This window comes from Mandrillus leucophaeus, unplaced genomic scaffold (assembly GCF_000951045.1).
Source record: "Mandrillus leucophaeus isolate KB7577 unplaced genomic scaffold, Mleu.le_1.0 Scaffold41, whole genome shotgun sequence".
Classification (NCBI taxonomy): Eukaryota; Metazoa; Chordata; class Mammalia; order Primates; family Cercopithecidae; genus Mandrillus; species Mandrillus leucophaeus.
Window position 1 is genome coordinate 1384638 of NW_012104365.1, and position 13936 is coordinate 1398573.

A 13936-nucleotide genomic window follows, 5' to 3' on the forward strand; every position below is an offset into this window, starting at 1 on the left:
TTATGTAAACATTCCTCTTACTGTTTGTTTGCTTACATTGTTTTCTTGTGCATAAGGCTTTGTCTCTATCTCTGATTATATATGTATGAATATAAGTATTTTTGAACAGTGTAAACTCTTTTAAGCTCTTAACACACATTGCCAAACGTTTTCTCAGGAAGGTGGTATTTGTTTTCACTCCCATATGTACTGTAAGCTTATCTTTCCAAATCTTTTCCAATTTGATGAGCTGAGTTTTAAGAAATCAACTACCAGTTTGGCAAAAATGGAAACTCATTACAGATTCCCCTCAACTTACAGTGGGGTTTTGTCCTGATAAACTCATCTTAAGTTGACAGTATCATGTCAAAAATGCATTTAATATACCTAATCTACTGACCATCATACCCTCGCCTACGATAAATGTGCTCAGCACACTTATGTTAGCTTACAGTTAGGCAAAAATCATCTACCACAGCCTATTTTATAATAAACTATTGAATATCTCATATAATTTATCAGATACTATTTACTCTGTCAAAATTGCAATGGTTTCACGCCATTGTAAAGTTGAAAAGTGTTACATAGAACCATTGTAAGTCAGGGATAGTCTGTATTTAATTTGTTTCTTTTGGGGTAACATGTAGAGTTTAATTTTCTTTTTTCAGTTGTTTACTGCTATATTTTTTCTTCTGAAAACTATTGAAAACATTTGTACTCTTTTCAGTGGGGGTAAGGGAAGAGGAGGCTTTTGTGTTTCTTGCTCATTTTAAAGAGGTCTTTATATATTAAGGACTTTGTTTTTTTCATTGATTGAGAACATATTCCAGAGTTCGTTGTTTGACTTTTTTATATGGATTTTGAATGAAAAGTTTTTAAAATTCTTATGTAATTTGGACTAGGCATTCTTTTGTTCTTGATTGGTTCTATTTCCTTTAAGCTTAAAAATTTTATCTTAACTCTGAATCAGTTTTTTTCCCTAGATTTTCTACAATTGTACTTTTCAAATTAAACTGAAATCTATCTTAGTGGAAGTATGAAATATTTCCAATGTGACTTTTCCCCAAATATCTGATTATGATTCTGCTATGCATCGCATTGTTGAGAGACGTTTTTCCCATTAGTTTATGGTGCTTTTGTTCTTCTTGACTTAACCTATCCCATATTTCATGTAGATGCACCCATGATCTGAGTAATGACACTTCCACCATGGCCATGCAGTTTTGGTTATTATAGCTTTGAGATACATTTTCAGGTCTGTTAGATACTTTTCCTTGTCATTTTTTTATACTATGGTCCCCTCTCAGTGAAAACTTTGCACACTCTCAAGCGTTCCAGTTACTGTTGCAAACACCTTTAACTCTTCAGCTCACTGTGAGCTTCTTGAGGACAGGACTCAAGTTGTCCTAATCAACTACACATTCCCCGTAGCATAGCCCATCATAGCATTGACTAGATAGAATTCACTGAAAACACATTTGTTATGTTGATAATTTCTTTCTGGTCATTTTCTGGGTGACTTGTATTTTTAGACAACCTATAATCAGGTGTATTATTTGATTAAATTTAGGAAAGAAATATATGCTGTATTTAATTGGCTTGTGTTTCTCAGCTTCAACCCAAGTTAATTTAACTTCCAGTGTTGTTTGTAATTACCAGACATTTAGTACATTAATGAAGACTTTTTTTCCAGTAGCCCATTTATATTTACTCTTGAAAAATGATTTACTTTTGATTTCAAACCAAAAAATTATCATTCTAATTTCTGTATTCTCTCATTTCTATTTTCAACCCAAAACATTCTGTTGAGATATAAAATAATATTGGATCAGCCTGGAAGGAGACCTTGGATGAACAAAGTGAAGTTGTTTCGTTTCTCACAACAGGGTCTGGGGTCTGAGTTCTCATTTTGAATCAGGGTGGAGGTGGGAAAACAGCTCTCCTGCGTGCCTATTGAATGTGTGCCTTTGTGGGCATCTGTTTACATTCATGAGGGTCTACAGAGGCCCAGAGAAATTCCAACCACTTGAGTTTGTTTTTCTATCTACATTTTAACACTTAAGTTGATTCCTGGATGTATCTGATACTTCTTGTGTTTTCTACTAGGCATAGGACATTACTTTGCACAGAGCAGGTGTTCAATAGACAGGTTTCTTTTAATGTAAAAAAATTTATTGATTATGACCCTCACATAACAAAACAGCCCAGTAGTCCTCTTGTGTACCTCCACCCAGGTATCCCCAAAGAGAACCACTGTCTTAATTTACATTGTCTTGATTAGTTTTACTTGTTTTTGAGTCTTACACAATTGGAACTGAACAATATGTAATGTTTTGTATCTGTCTTCTTTTGTTCAACATTACATTTCTAAGGTTGGTCCATGTTACCGAGTGTGACAATATTTCATCATTTTCTTTGCTGTATAGTATTCCATTGTGTGAATATATTCTCAATTTATCCATTCTACTGTTAATAACATTTGCGTTATTTCTAGTATTTGGCTGTTATGAGTGATACCTCTGGTAACCTTCTTGAGCTTGTTTTTGTCTTTTGCTTTTTTTTTTTTCCTCCTTTTTTGGTAAAGAATTGCTGGGTCATATGGCTTGCATATGTTTGGCATTAGTAGATACTGTGAAACAGTATTCCAAAATGTTTGAACCAGGGTCAACTCCCACGGCAGCATGGAAGTTCTAGTTGCTCTTAATCTCCCCCACCCTTGATACTGTCAGCTTTTTTGAAACATTTTAGCCATCATGGTACTTGTATGGAAATATTGCATTGTGGTTTAATTGGTATTTCCTTGAAAATGAATGAGGCTGAGCTCCTTTTTATTTTTTCATGGCTATTTGTATGTCTTCTTTATGAAGTACCTGTTCAGTTTTTTGAAAGTTTTAAAAATTGAATTCTAGAAATTTAAAAAATATATATTCTGGATATGAGTCTTTGGTTGAAGTTCCTCAATGTGCTTTGCCTTTACATTCACTTAATTATATCTTTTCAGGAAAAGAAATATTTAATTTTAATGTAGGTCCATTTAGCAATCTTTTTTCCTTTTTGTATCTTATGTAAGGAGTATTTGCCTACCCACAAACCATACAGCTTTTCTCCTGTTTTCTTCTAGAAGTGTTATTGGTTTTGCTCTGAAATTTGGAATCAGAATCAATTTTATGTATGGTATGAGGGAGGGATCAGGAATCAATTTTCCCATATGGATATCCCATTGATCCTCCACCATTTGGTGAAAGGACCATTCTTTTCCTACTGCACAGCTGTGTTCCCTTTCTTATAAATCAGTCAGTACAACTGTGTGGGTCTATTTCTGGGCTCCATGTTCTGTCCCATCAGCCTGTCCACCCTTGCACCAATAGCACATCATCATAGTTGTTGGAGATTTAAAATCAGTCATGATATCTGATAGTGGAAATCCTACTGCTTTGTTTTTTTCTTCAAGATCATCTTAGTCATTCTTGGTTCTAGACATTTCTATATAAAAATTTGAATTAATTTATACACATACACATAAACTTTTGTAATTTGGATTGGAATTACATTGAACTTGTGGGTCAATTTAGAAACAAATAAAATATTTAAAACATTCAGTAATTTGTTCTGTGAACGTGGTATATCCCACCTTGTATTTAGGCTATTTTTCTTTTTTCTCAATAATGCATTCTATGTATAGGCCTTATGCACATCTTTTGCTAGATTTATTCTGGAGTATTTTATGCTGCTTTAATGACATTTAAGTTATCTCGTTTAAATATAATTTTCTAATTCTTTGGTTCTGGCATATAGAAATACAATTTATTTTTGTATATGGACTTCCTATGTAAGAAACTTGCTAAATTATTCTAATTAAGATTATTTTGGATTTTCTAAAAACATTTCTCTGGAGAAAAAAAGGAAAGCTTCATTTTTTCCGTTCCAATCCTTAAACATTTTAGTCCTTGTTGTACTGGTTAAAATCTCTAATACAATTTTAAATAAAGACATTCTTGTCTCATTCCCAATCTTGGAGGGAAAGATTTGAATATTTCATCCTTAAGTATGGGTTTGCAATAGGTTTTTTGTATATATTCCTCATGAAATTAAAGACATTTCCTTTTATTCCTAATCTGCTGGCAGTTTCTAATCATAAATGGGTTAGGAGTTTTATCAAATGCTATCTCTATATTTGTGGAAGTGATCATATAACTTTACTTCTAATTTATTCTGTTAATGTGGTGATTTCCACTGATTATTTTTAAATGTCAAGCTAATCTTGCATTTTGAGAATAAACCTAACTTGTTTTCCATGTTTTGTCTTTCTGCATTTCTCTGCCTCTGGTTTACTAATGTTTTCTGTAGGATTTCTGTATCTATGGTCATGAAAGATAGGCCTGTCTTTTTCATTTCTAGTGATGCCTTTTTTCTGGCTTTGGTATTAAGATTATGCTGGCCTCTTAAAATTGATTCCCTCATGTTTTTTATTCTCTCTGAGACTTGTTTAAGACTGGTATTATTTCCTCCTTGAGAGCTTGGAGGAATTTACTGTGGGGCCCGTACATCCTTCAGCAGATACTCAAATGTTTAGAAGAGGTGACATCCTTTACATAAGGTTGCAAATTAAGAAAAAAATGTTAAAGGTAGAAGCAGAGGTGCCTGTCCATATTTTCTCCTAGTGAAAATGATTCATTTGTATATTTATTTATTCAGCAAAAAATATCTTAAATGTTTGTAGCACACCAGACACTGCAGCCGTTAAGGAAACACACATGCCTTCCTTCTAGGAGGTCACATTCTGGACCAAGGAGTGTTTTCTATTCCAGTTTGAGAGTGTGTGTCCATGCACCTGGCTGTGAGCTCTGGGTCCCTGTGTGCTGGCCCTGCCCCTCCTCTGGCGCACAGTGCTCACTCCACTCCAGGACTCCACCCCATGTTTTCAGTCTCCTGAATGTACCCCACCCAGCATTGCTTCAGGACCTTCCGCAATGAGGTTCCCTGCCCCTGCTTTGCTCTTCCCTTCACCGCGCACGTGTGTGTGTATGTGTGTATGTGTGTGTGACAGAGTCTCGTTCTGTTACCCAGGCTGGAATGCAGTGGTGCAATCTTGATCTCAGCTCACTGCAACCTCTGCCTCCCTGGTTCAAGTGATTCTTGTGCCTCAGCCTCCCAAGAAGCTAGAATTATAGGTGTGTGCCACCACACCTGGCTAATTTTCGTGTTTTTAGTAGAGACGGGGTTTCACCATGTTGCCCAGGCTGGTCTTGAACTCCCAACCTCAGATGATTCACACACCTCAGCCCCCCAGGTTACAGGTGTGATCCACTGCACCCAGCCCTCTTCCCTTCACTCTTCATCTGAGAGTACTGCTCATTATTAATGTCACTTCTTTAGAGAGGACTTTCTTGGTCCCCTGGGCTTAAAGGAGATTCTCCAGTCCCCTAGGCTCAGAGCCCCCATGCTCTTCTCTCCTAGCATTTACATGTTCATAATTCACACATTTATGTGTGTGATTATTTTTGTTTTAATGTCGTTTGTTGCCACCAAATTGCGGGCTTCATGATGAAAAAATTTGCAACTCTTCTACTCACCAATGATACTCTTGTGCCCAGTGCAAGACCAGGCACACAGTAGGTGCTCAATAAATGTGCATTCCTTTCTTTTCTAAAGGGTTCCAGAAGGCCATTAATAGGCAAAAAACACAAGTATAGACGAAGGCTGAGTCTATCATTCTCCCCGATGGGTCCCCATGCCCAGCACTGGGTGCTCTCTTAGTGTTGGTAAAATATATGAATGAATGAATGAATGAGTGAATTAATGGATGGATGAAGTGCAATTGAAATTTATTATGCTCATAAAGAAACACAAAAATTAAATAGATTTACTGCATTAAGATTGTTTTAAGAAGTTGTTTTATTCCTACATTCATTTTGTTTCCAACATAAACAGTACATAAAAATAATTTCTTGGATTCATGAAAAATTGAAAGAGCCCTTGAGTGTTTATTTAGTGTATCCTTTTTGGCAGAATTAATGATCTTAATAATGAAAACAGCACTGGGTGACTTTTTGAAATTGAAATTTTTGTTGAGATAATTGTAGATGTGCATGCAGCTATGAGAAATGGCAGGGAGACATCTTGTGTACCCTTTACTCAATTTTCCCCCAATGCTAAACTAGGATATACACACCTAACTGGGATACTGACACGGATGAAATCCACTGAACTTATCCCATTGGCTAACTTAATTCACATTTGCCGCACTGTCCTGAGTGCTTTATCTCATTTAATTGTGACAACAGCTCTGTAAGGGGGATAGCATTATCACTCAGGTTCTAGGGCTTGGGACACTCGTGCTCAGAGAGGCAGAGCAGCTCACTCACAGCCTCGCACATGCTTGGGGTGAAGCTGGAATCCCCACTGGAAACCCCCCTCCAGCCTGTGTTCTTCCTGGGGCTGGCATAAACCATGATATAGAGATCTGTTCCTTGTTACAGATCTCTAAAGAAGAAAATTACTTGCTTAACAAAAATGACTTTGCTATATAAAGGTGTGGTTTTTTCGACTATTCCTCCAGAATGGCATTTTTAAGAAGTCTGAAGTCTAAGAAAACCTCTGCAAAAATTCAAGGCACTTAAATCTCTGCTGAAGCACTCAAATGTATTCATTTATCATCCACAGTCTTTCAGTTTCATTGTAGACAGATTTATGTCCTTTGTGGTGGTAGCTCCATGTCCTGGAGTGGACCTCCTGTCCAGGTTCCCAGATACAGCTAAGAGGCTGGAAAAGGTCCCAAGTGGAAGGAAGCTTGGGTCTGTAGTTTCCTCACATATCCTTAGAAGCTAGGGGCTGGGGAAACCCAGAAGTTAGGTGGTCAAGGGCAAAAAGATTCTCCCTTGTCTGTCTGTCTTCCCCAAACCTTGTCACATGGAAGATTTGAAATGGCTCCCCCAGGCCTGGGTCCTGGGCAGCTGTGTCACTGTGGGTGCCCACCTCTCACGCTGCTTGCTCTGCCCTGCTCGGGGAAAGACAACTTCTTACGTTGTCATTCTCAGCCACACAGCACCCAGGGCCCCCGATTCCTCTCCTGGTTGCTGTGTGGCTGAGAATAACCCTGAATCATGAGGCATCCTGCTGCCCAGCCCAACATTTCCATCTGGTCCTGTTGGGGAGGAGGAAAATGCGGAGGGAAATGCCGATGCAGTATCTGTGGCTGGGCTCCAGCAAGACCCCTCCACGGTCTCCGGCCCCAGTACCAGTGGTTTCACCCACCTGGACCATCTACCAGGGTCAAATCCAGTGTGTGCAGTGGCTGGAAGTGGAGGAAAGAGACTTGCAGGTACAGCATCATGAAAGGCCCCTTTTGATGATATAGAAAAAAAAAAAAAAACCTCCAAAATATATATATATATATTTTTTTTTTTTTTTTGAGGCGGAGTCTCGCTCTGCCGCCCAGGTTGGAGTGCCGTGGCCGGATCTCAGCTCACTGCAAGCTCCGCCTCCTGGGTTCACGCCATTCTCCGGCCTCAGCCTCCCGGAGGCTGGGACTACAGGCGCCCGCCACCACGCCCGGCTAGTTTTTTGTATTTTTAGTAGAGACGGGGTTTCACCGTGTTAGCCAGGATGGTCTCGATCTGACCTCGTGATCCGCCCGTCTCGGCCTCCCAAAGTGCTGGGATTACAGGTTTGAGCCACCGCGCCTGGCCCAAAATAATTTTAATCATTTTCCTATCTTTGTTTATATTTCATTATAGAATGAGATCTGCTTTTGACTTATATTAAGGTGACCTGTTTGAAATTGCCAATTTTGTGGGTCGATGACAGCTGAATATTGGCAGTTTTAAATGGTTCAGACTAATGCAAGTTAAATTAAAACCTTGAGGAATATACAACTTTTCACTTTACATGACTCTGTTTTAAAAAGGGTGTCAACATATTTCAGCCTTGTGGAGATGGCGGCATATGTCTATCCTGTGTTGCAAGCAGCTGTGAATGGTTGCGTCGTTTTGCTTGGCCTACGCATGGGCGTGTTGTCACCAGAAAGCGTCTCTGCACCTTCAAGTGGTGGCAAGCCCCTCCTGACAGCCATTCCTCATCCAGACAAGAACCCATCAGATCTTATGAAAATTTAATGTGTGAAAGTGTACAGTTCCATGAGGCTTTTTGTGTGTTTTTTTTAAAATAAATTAGTCTGCAGCCCTTGCTAACACCAGATGAATGAATTAAGAATCCACCTCCCCCAGGGCTCTCAGGCTGCTAAACTGCACACTGGGGCGAAATTCCCTTTCTCTTATTCTTAGCTTATTCTTTTTTGTTTTTTTTTTTAAAATTTTTTTGAAAAAAAAACCTAACCCGGCCCCCTAACTGGAGTGCAGTGGTGCGATCTCAGCTCACTGTAACCTCCCCCTCCCGGGTTCAAGCAATTCTCCGCCTCAGCCTCCTGAGTAGCTGGGATTACAGGCACCTGCCACCACACCTGGCTAATTTTTGTAATTTTAGTGGAGACAGGGTTTCACCATCTTGGCCAGGCTGGTCTTGAACTCCTGACCTTGTGATCCACCCACCTCGGCCTCCCAAAGTGTTGGGATTAGAGGTGTGAGCCACCGCGCCCAGCCTCTTAGCTTATTCTTAAAGGGAATTTCCTACCTTTTGTTTTTCTTCCTGAGAGTTTCCAATTTGCCAGAGTCTGAAGGGTTGTTACGCTTTCAGCCAAAAGGATGCCTCCGTAGCCCTTTAGCCCACCTTCCCCCAGGGCAATGGTAGCATTGAACGTGCAATCTCTAGCTGACTTGAAAGATTGGACTTGAAAAAAATCAGCAGTTCCTTCTGGAATCTGCAAGGATTGGGGAATTTGAAAGATTCAGGGGAATTAGTTCGGCTTCCCAAACTAATTGGTTTTAGTGACCCCTTCTTCTTCCAGTTTCATCACTGGTGTGACTGATGTTAACATTATCGTCGTCCTGTTTTACAAACGAGGACCCTGGAAAGGCTTGGAGGGCCCTGGGGCTGCCTAAGGTCACAGGCCAGGAAGAAATGGAGCCTGCCCGAGGGCCTGCATCTCCTCATTCTGAAGCCCAGGCTTTCTCTGTGTTTTCAGAATGCCTGCTGGTTGCGTTTTGTTTTTCCAGATGATATTGTAGATGCCAGAAAGTGGGGCCTGTGTTTCCATTTCTTGGTTTTCCTGCCCTTCCAGCTCGCTCATAGGAGGCCTGTGATGAGTAAGAAACAGGCATCTGTGCTGGGCAGACCTCAAACGAGGAAGGAGCCACGTGACCAATTACCTTGCAGTGGGGCGCGGTCCTCTCTTGAAGACCAGAACATCTCTTGAGAGGCTAGCATATCTGGTCCGAAAAGTCGCCGTTTCTTTGGGTGGGCCTGTACAAAATGGCCCATAGCTCACAGGGTGGTCTCCTGGGCTCTGCAGGCCCATGTTGTGTCCGCAGTAATTGATCAACAAACATAGAAGCCACCCATCAATGAATCCAGGTGTTCAACCGGACGGGTGTGGGAAACTGAGGCAGAGGCCACGGGCTCTTCTGTCTCTCAATTCCTGTCCCCTTTGCATACTGGGGGGCATTTACTGGGGGTAGTCCAATAATTTTATCTCACAGTGCCCCACCAGAGACCATGGTGCTGATGGCACCTACTAAGCGCAACGTGGCACCTACTAAGCACAACGCAGCACCTACTAAGCACAACGCTGTGCTTGACTCTACCGTCTGAGTGTGCGCACTCAGGGCTGGTCTCCTTCATGCAGCCCGAGGCCTCCTGCCAAAGTCCACTTCAAGGGGAAGCCGGAGGTGCACACAATCCCCTACCTCTCCTTTGATCCAAGTACATCAGCTCTTCCAAATTTTGTTTGCTGTGCATTTTTTTCCCCAGATACTTAAAAAGGATTTAAGAATCTTGCCAAAGTGGCCACTTCTCCTAAAAACATCTAACCCAGTCCTCGCAGATTCCAGAAGGAACTGCTGATTTTTTAATTCATCTTCGGTCGTTTGCTTTCAGAAGGGAACATTTATTGTGTTGAAAATTAAAGACTGAAAAATGTTTGCTTTTTGTGGTGTCCTTGGAAAGCGAATGACTTTCACCCAGGATTTCTGTACTGGGTGTCAGGGACCGTGGTACACCATGGTGCTTAGAAAAATGGATGATAGAGATGGTGATGTGGCTGGCTAACATTTATTAACATTGCTATTGCCAGGCACCATGTCAACCCTTTCCTATGCGTTAGCTCATTTAATTCTTACAGGCACATGACAGGAAACGGAAGCTCAGAGAGGTTATGTAACTTGTCCAAGTTTGAACAGTTAATAAGAGCTTGCCTTCAAACCCAGTCCATTCTGGCTTGTGGGGCCCAAGCCTTGCTGTGCTGCCCCAGGCTGTGTAGGGTGCATCTGCAGTGACCATTCTTCTCTCCAGAGGTCCTTCCTAGGACTGACTTTGTGGAGATTGTGTCTGCTAGGTGGCGGGGCAAGACACGCCTGTCCCTCCCCCTGGAAGGAGTCAGTCCAGCAAGAAACCTGATGAAACCAGTGACTCCCAGCTCTGCGTGAGACAAGATGATGGGGCGATGGTGGGGGATGTGGCAGCACAAAGCAGCTTCGTCCACTGATGTCGGGAACAGTCTTTTGAGGGAAGAAAAGTATAAGTTGTTACCCAGAGTAGAAGACTGCCAGGCCAGGAGTTGGAAAGGGGATTCTAGAAGGCAAAGTGCATGTAAAGTTCTTGAAACTAGAGATACCTGAGGAATCTAGATGAGGCCAGTCTGGTTGGAGCAAAGGGTGATGAGTCGGGAGGCTGGAGAGTGACAAGGACCAGATTACGTGAGGAGGACACTGCTGCTTGGGGACTTCCCATCCTGAGGACGGAGGAACTTGAACACAGGAGTTACTTGCTATCAACTGAAATGTATTGAGCCCCTGCTGCTCTGTGAACATACAATAGTTGGACAAACAGACAAAGTCCCTTTTCTCAAGGAGCTTGTATTCCAACAGAAAAGAAAAGAAATACACAAGACGACGTCAAAGAGTGACAAGTGGCCCAAAGAAAGTAAAACAAGGGGCCAGGTGTGGTGGCTCACACCTGTAATCCCAGCACTTTGGGAGGCGGAGGCAGGCAGATCACGAGGTCAGGAGATTGAGACCATCCTGGCTAACATGGTGAAACCCTGTCTCTACTAAAAAATACAAAAAATTAGCTGGGCGTGGTGGCGGGCACCTGTAGTCCCCGCTACTCGGGAGGCTGACGCAGGAGAATGGCATGAACCCAGGAGGCGGAGCTTGCAGTGAGCCGAGAACTTGCCACTGCACTCCAGCCTGGATGACAGAGAAAGACTCCTCCTCAAAAGTAAAACAAGGTGGCACCTCAGATTGAACTGAGGAAGGTACAGGAAGCCACTGCAGTGATGTGGTGGGCAGGGTTGGCACCTCTGTGCAGTGGCATTCAGGGGTGAGGAGTCAGCACTGTGGCAGTGCTGGGAGAAGGTATTCCTGGAGGAGAGGGTGGCTGATTGGTAGGCCCTGAGGCAGCAACAAACAGGGCATGATCAGGGACTGCCCTGTGCAGTCAGTGTGGCTGGAATGGAGGGAGCATGATGGAGAAGGCACCAAGTGAGGCCAGAGGCTCCTCAGGGGGTTTGGATTGGATCCTTAATGCAGGGCTGGGCAGATGCGCTGGAGGGTTTCAGCACGGGATGGCAAGGCCTGCTGTGCATTGCTGGGGATCTCTTTGCTTCCACGTGGTCCGTGGACCGGGAAGTGGCCAGAATGGCAGCTGGAATGGGCAGGGGATGAGGGGAACACTCTTGCCATCGTGCGTGCCACACATGATGGAGAATGGGCTTGGGGGGCAGCCATGGCGGGAGAGGAGCCCACAGGGGTTTGGGAGAGGTTAGCAAATACTCATGCTTGTTTTGGGAGGAGCCTCTGCTGGGGTCAGGGCGTGGGGGTGGCGGTAAGGACCGCAGCTTGTGAGAGGCAGGCCTGGCTTCTGGGTCCCACGTGCTATCAGATGGATGCCTATATGGCATGTTGGGAAAGATGCCCTGTGGCTCTCAATCAGCTCAGCCTATGGCCCTGAGAGAGGATGTGGGCAGGCCCTGATGATCTTGGTTTTCTTTCTTTTTTTTCTTTTTCTTTTCTTTTCTTTCTTTTTTTTTTTTTCGGCTTTACTGAACTATAATTCACATATTATACAATTCACCCTTATACAGTTCACAGTTCTGTGGTTTTTACTACATTCACGGGTTTGTGCAACTGCACCACAGTCTAATTTTAAAACACTTTCATCATCCCAAGAGGAAACCCCGTGTCCATTAAGCACTCACTCCCCACTTCCCCTTTCCCTACCCCTGGCAACTGCGAATCTACTTTCTGTCTCTCTGGACACTTCATACAAATAGGATCGTACAGTGTGGGGTCTGCTGTGACAGGGTTGTTTCACCTAGCACCGTGTTTTCAAGTTCACCGGCATTGCCAGCATGTCATTCCTCTTTAGGGCTGATACTATTCCATTGTACATAGACCATATTCTCTTTATCCATTCATCTGTTGATGGGCATTTGGGTTATTTTCCCACTTTGTGTCTATTATGGGTAGAGCTGCTGTGCATATTCATGTGCACATTTTTGTGTGAACACCTATTTTCAGTTCTATGGGATCTGCTCAGGAGTCGGATGGTCATATGGTGACCCAGTCTTTGGGGCAAGCTCAGGAGCAGAATCATCGTACGTTGACTCGGTCACTGGGGTCTACTGAGGAGTCAAATGGTCATATGGTGACTCGGTCTTTGGGAAATGGTAAGGAGTAAGAATGGTCATATGGTGACTCGGTCTTTAGGGTGTGGTCAGGAGTAAATCCTCATGGTGACTTGGTCCTCGAGGTCTGCTCAGGAGTAGAATCATTGTATGGTGACTCGATGTTGAATTATTTGAGGAGTTGCCAGACTCCTTCCGTGTTGGCTGCCTGGTCTACATCCTCTCCACTGTGTGTGAAGGCTCTGATTTCTCACCTCCTTGTCTATACCTTTTATTGAGCCTAAACACCTTTGACATAGTCACATCTGACCTGAGCAGCTGCCTGGCCATAGTGCCAGCACATCCCTGGCCACGAGAGGTGGTGCCTGGGCCAGCCAACATGCACCCTCAGGGTTGGGATGTGATATAGAGCAGAGCTTCGCTCATTCTGTTCCTGCCCATGTTCATTTCAACCCCCAAAAGGACTTGAGCTTCCAGGCTTTAATTTCGTTTACTTAATGCATGAGGCAGGAAATGATTTCTGAGGCCAAGACCGGAGTGGTCCCCAAGGACTCCGTTTCAACAGTGTATTTAAACCACCACGTGGGGGGTTGTTTGCTAGACTGGGAACTGTGATCAAAGATCTTCCAATATTTCATGTTCATGAAGGCAGTTTGAGAGTAATGATTTTTAAAAAGGTATCTGAATGGGGAGGAATAGGATCATTGTGAGGTCCACAGTCTCTTTGCCTTTGAAGTTTGCAAGAAGCAACTGAACGAGTTCCATGCTTTGTAATACTATGGTCTGGGCACCCTCAGGGGTGTGTGGCCAGCAGGGACCTGCAGGAGTCCTTTTCGCCTGGGGAGATTTGAAGCCTAGTGCACATAACCAGGGCTGTCACCCAACGCTGTGTGATTCTGGGCTAGTTAGTGAGCCGTTTGCAGTTAGCTCATCCTTTTCACCTCGGTTTGAGGCATCTCTTCCAGGAAGTTTCTCCAGTCCCAATACATGCTCTCAGGTGACTCCCTCCCTCTCCTCAAAATGCTTACCTGCATTTTCACGATGCAGTTGTGATGCGCAACATTCACTAACTGATGTCTGTGAGCCCAGGTGGCTGCTGGGTAGGTGTGTGCTCAGGTGTGCTGTGTGCTCAGTGAGGCTGTGAGCCCAGGTGTCTGGCTGCCGGGTAGGTGTGTGCTCAGGTGTGCTGTGTGCTCAGTGAGGCTGTGAGCCCAGGTG

The 13936-nt window shown here is 43.3% G+C and overlaps 1 protein-coding gene across 5 annotated transcripts in view; it reads left to right on the plus strand.

The window, feature by feature from the left end:
- PHACTR3 (phosphatase and actin regulator 3) overlaps positions 1–13936 on the plus strand; it is a 278863-nt gene that overhangs the window by 136569 nt on the left and 128358 nt on the right. For 2 of the 5 annotated variants that reach the window (XM_011992334.1, XM_011992335.1), the window contains exon 1: positions 10288–10513. The exons of the other annotated variants lie outside the window; for them this stretch is intronic. The gene's annotated coding sequence lies outside the window, so the exon portion shown is untranslated. Of the gene's footprint in view, positions 1–10287; positions 10514–13936 lie in introns of those variants that run through there. 5 annotated transcript variants of the gene reach the window in all.